This window comes from Peromyscus leucopus, chromosome 6 (genome assembly GCF_004664715.2).
Source record: "Peromyscus leucopus breed LL Stock chromosome 6, UCI_PerLeu_2.1, whole genome shotgun sequence".
Classification (NCBI taxonomy): domain Eukaryota; kingdom Metazoa; phylum Chordata; class Mammalia; order Rodentia; family Cricetidae; genus Peromyscus; species Peromyscus leucopus.
In genome coordinates, this window is record NC_051068.1 from 114,777,412 (window position 1) to 114,782,658 (window position 5,247).

The 5,247-nt window shown below is 39.7% G+C and overlaps 1 non-coding gene across 1 annotated transcript; it reads left to right on the forward strand.

Moving 5' to 3' along the window:
- Positions 1 to 4,052: 4,052 nt before the first annotated feature.
- On the forward strand, positions 4,053 to 4,181 carry LOC114709788. The gene has a single exon (XR_003736981.1). It is a non-coding gene; the product is annotated as a small nucleolar RNA SNORA4 (small nucleolar RNA).
- Positions 4,182 to 5,247: the final 1,066 nt, after the last annotated feature.

The following is a 5,247-nucleotide window of genomic DNA, read 5'->3' on the forward strand; positions in this document are numbered from 1 at the left end:
TGTACTGCATTGCTAAAGTTTAAGACACAGGGTGGAGACTTTAAGAAGACATTATGTCAACAAAATCTGTAGATCCCCTTCCTTATGCAGTAATTTAGAAAATTTAATTATGTTCCATAAAATACACAATAGGTAGCTTGAGGTGAATAGTTTACCTGCCTCTACTTTCAAGCCTAAAATCTCCTCTAGATACATCAGATATATTTGCAAACTTTTCCAAAACTCTAAACATGGAAAAGCATGTTTAACAATATTTAGTCATGACAGCACCCTTATCCTACCTCTAAAGTGACCTAAATACACATAAAACACCCTTCCAGCAGGGCAGTGGTGGTACAAACTTTTAATCCCAGCACTTGGGAAGCAGAAGCAGGCAGATCTCTGAGTTCAAAGCCAGCCTGGTCTACACAAAGTAAACCCTGTTTCAAAAAAATATAAAACAAAACAAACAAACAAACAAAAAACCATCCTTCTTCTATAGCATATTCACATATGAAATACTACAACTCCTTTTAGTGAGAATATATTTGACTAGTAGAGATACTTTCTCAAATTGAGGAGAATGATGATATTTACATCAGAAAGCAAGATCACATTAACGACTCTTTCATATCTAGGCAGAAGCAGGAGAGGCAGTGAGATGACATTAGGCGCATTTGAACATTGTGTATGACTGATGTAATGAAGTGGCAGTCAGTGTGTTGCTGTAATCCAGCCACAAGGAAGCAAAGTCCCACGGGCACCTGGTTTGCTTTGGTGAGTCTGTTCTCCAAACCCAGGAATACAGGCTGTTTTGCACAGGCCCAAAGGGGTTAGAGTTCTGTAATTCATACCCAAACCAATTGTACTTCATTCTAAGTCCCTCTTACGTTCCTTCCCTTCCAGATGAAATTAAGATCCCAAGTCTTTTCAGGAGCAATTTAATGTGGTAGAAAGAATGCCAACTTTGAGTCAAAGATACCTCAGTTGTGGCATGTTTTCTACTACTAATAAGGTAGAAGATCCTGGGCTGATTCATGACTATTTCAGAGTTGTGGATTCTCTATATGAAAAAATAAAAATAAGACTGTCTACTCTTATAGAATCATTTGTGAGAAATGTATAAAAATTTAATGAATACATACATATATACATATATATATATATATATATATATATATATAGAGAGAGAGAGAGAGAGAGAGAGAGAGAGAGAGAGAGAGAGAGAGAGGGTCCTTCTGTGTAGCCATGGCTTTCCTGGAATTCTCTCTGTAGACCAGGCTGGCCTTGAACTCAGAGATTCATCTGCCTCTGCCTCCCAAGTACTGGGATTAAAAGTATGTGCCACCACTGCCCAGCTAAACTGCCTGTATTTTGGATATGAAGTCTTCCCAAACTCTCATGTGTTAAAGGCATGGTTGCCAGTCTGTGGTGCTATTGGTAGATAGTGAAACTCTTTTTTCTTACCAGTGGATGCCTACAGGACAGATACTACATTGTTGGGAGTGTGCCCATGAAAGGAGTATTAAGAGTACAGTCCTTTCTTTCTCTTTTTGTTTCCTACTTGCCATGAGGTAAGTAGTTTTACATCTTCATGTGCTCCCACCATTATCCTGTGTCTCACTATAGGTCCATCATGATTGGGAAAAACAAGGGAAGAGGAAGGAGAGGGAAATATCTCTCTAAGAAGACTCAGTTATGTAGGAAAAGGATAATGAAGCAGACAAGGACTATGATGGGGACAGGAAATGGATAGAAATGGATAATTATGTCCCCATGGCATGTCACCTATTAAAAGTGAACTTATTCATTTTTAAAAGATATTTTTAGTTTTGCAATTTGTGTTTGCATGTCTGTGTAGGGGTATATGCACATGAGTGTAAATATCTGTGGTTGCCAGGGGCATTGGATTCCCTGAGTCTAACATCACAGGAGGTTGTGAATACTCCAACATCAGTACTGAGAACCAAACTCAGGTCCTCTGCAAACGCAACACATGCTTTTTCCTGCTGAGCCATGCCTCCAGGCCCAAGATGGTCTTTCTTTTTCCATACCTTCTTTTGACACAAAATGAAATATGCTCTTCCTTATTGTCCAAGGAATGAAATTAGCCAGGTACAGACTGGCATCATGTTGTCACTATTTGCTGATCAATATCACAAGAATGCCTTCTCTTCAAACAAGAGCAAAGCATTTCTAAATATACTCATGACCAACTAGAAAATTGTGAACCCTAGCCCATTCCTGCAACCTGATTAAAATACTGGTATTTCTCTGGGGGTATGGAGGGCAAGAGACTGGCAGGAAAGAGGTTCACAGAACTCAGGAATCTCATGAGATTTACATGACTCAGGAAACACTTGAAACATACAAGACCCCTTTCCAAGACTGCAGAAGTGATTTCTCAGGAGAGGAGACTGGTAGAGGTGCTTTCAAGTTGGGTAAGGACTTCCAGCCATGTAGCTTTCATGAAATGGCACCATGCTGGTGTGGGCTTCCTGATAGTGGAGCTGAATCACCAATGCTCCTGTAAATATCTCCTCACTCATGAGTCTATAAGCAACCCCAATAAACTCATTGGTTCACCAAGCTCTCTTTGATACAATCATTTCTTCAGGCTTCATTGGTTCCCTATCTGGGATGAGCATGAGTTTTAATGTCTTCCTGTGAAGAGCCAGAGAACATCATAGATGTCTCCATCACTCTTCAGAAAACAGGAAAACCTCTGAACTTAGAAATTTTAATTCTATCGTTTGGATGTGTCACCTCTCAGTTTCAGGTGTTGAAAATTAATGGCCAATGTAATAGTGTTAACAAGTGGGCACTTTAAGGGTGATTAGGCCACCAGGACTCACTGTATGGATGACTTCAGGCTGCTTGGTTGCCTTCTGCTGTATGCCATGTGAAGACACAACAGTTCTCCCTCCAAAGGACAAAATAACAAGAAGCCATCATGGAAGCAGAAAGGAGTCCATGCCAGACAAGGAATCCTACTAGTGTCTTGTTATTAACTTCAAGTCCCTAGAACTATGGAGCAGATTTCCACTCTTCATAAGTTACCCAGCATTATGTTATTTGGGTTTTTAAAATTTAATCTATCCTCTCTCTCTCTCTCTCTCTCTCTCTCTCTCTCTCTCTCTCTCTCTCTCTCTCTCTCTCTCTCTCCTCTGTGTGTGTGCATGCAGGCATGCATGCTCACACACATACACACACACATGCACACGCACATGCGTGGCAGTACACACATGCATGTGAAAGCCATATGTCAATGCTAGCTTCTTCCTCAGGCACTCTCTGCATTACTATTTTGTGAGACAGGATCTCTGACTGAACCTGGAACTCCAGGAGTTCACCAATTTGATCAGGCTTTTTAGCAGAGGAGCTCCAAGAATCTGCCTCCCTTGAGATTGAATTACAGACCTGCCATGCTTTTCTGTAGGTGCTGGACATCTGACCTCGGGTTCTTATGCTTGCCCCAAAATAATTTACTAACACATCTTCCCAGCTGCCAGTCTGCTATTCTGTTTCAGCAGCACAAATGAGCTGAGATATTTACTCTCCTTTTTTACTGACTACGCTTCTCCAAGTTTCTTAAGGGTTTAAAAAAATAAAGCTAGATTTCCTTCAATAATCACAATTATAACAATAACATAGAAAGGCAGAAAATTGTATCACCCTTGAACTAATTCTGTATGAAGCTCCTAGGTGAAACCCTGAAGTCTGTCTGGCTTCACAGGATGGACTGTGTCCATGGTTACGCTCACTTCCCTAAAATAGGAGCATGGGAGATAAAGACCTTGTAGGGCCCTTGCAAGGCCTCTCTGAATTATTTGAAAGGTATTGGCCACAGATCAAGAATGAATATCAGCTGGCAGTAGTGGTAACTGGGAAGAAAACTTTAAGTCTTGCAACATACAACCATCTGGAGGTACCAAAGTTTTATGGTAGTTAAATAAGTTTTTAAAATATCATATGACTAAGAAGAGTTTTAAACTAGTCTCATTTTAACTAGTGTTCTACTTTCAGGCCATACAATACTATGACTATCCTACTTTAATTAGAAGTATAAAATGATACCAGAAGCTAATTTGGGGGAACTATTACCTTTACCAACTTGGGCAGTTTGACGGAATGAGGAAGTCTACACTCCAGAATGGGTTATCTCACTTAGTGTGATTCATTGCTATCTTGTAGCCCACACTGGAGGGGAAAAGAAGTATAAAATGGGGGCTAGAGAAATAGCTCAGTGGTTAGGAACATTTATTGCTCTTATGGAAAACATAGGTTTGTTTTCTAGCACCCACATGTTGCCTCACAACTATCAATTCCAGTTATAGGAGATCCAACATCCTCTTATGGCCTCCTTGGACACCAGGCATGCATGTGATGCACATATATACATGCAGGCAGAATACTTAAAAAAGAGAGAGAAAGAGAATTCTCTACATACGCACTGAGGATGGAGAGGTGATTCAGTAGCAGTTAAGAGCACTAGCTGCTCTTGCAAAGGACCTGGCTTCAATTCCCAGCACCAACATAGTGGTTCACAACCATCTATAACTCCAGTTTCAGGGGATCCAGTGCTGTCTTCTGGCTTTCTTGGCTACTGCATGCACATGATAGACATGCATGCATAAGAAACATTCATACACAACATAAAAAGAAATATACTTTAAGCTCTTTAAACCCATGAGTTACTTGTTCTACCATTTTTGCTTCCAAAGTACTTTATATGTATAACTTTCAAAGCATCCACCACGTCTTACTACATAGATTGCATTTCGCTTATTTCTGATGCACAGTAGGCAGAGAACAGTTTAAGAACAGAGATCAAGCTTTCCAAGACCAAGAGTTATAAATCCTGGCACATATCAGACACCCAAAAAACATCTTTTGAACAAAACTCTTATTTGAAGAACATATACAGTCTATAATAAAACAGAACAGGACAAAATTAACTTCATTGGGTTAATTTGACTTTATGGAATAAAAACAGACTGTAGGGAATATCACAGAGTTATAGTCATGACAATATGCTGAGTAGATGTTGAAAACAAGACATCCATTTGGCTGTAGGAAAAAAATTTCATTTTCAGGTACTTCTCCCTGTAACGAGTGCTCTGAGCTAAGATTTTAAGGGTTCATGTGAGGAGCAGAATTAAAAACCAATCAATGTTTTCCTAAGAAGAAAAGTTTGAAACTTAAGAGACTTGGGTATTAAATTTAACTATACAGAGACTATTTGACTTCAAAGACAGCCTAGGAGAA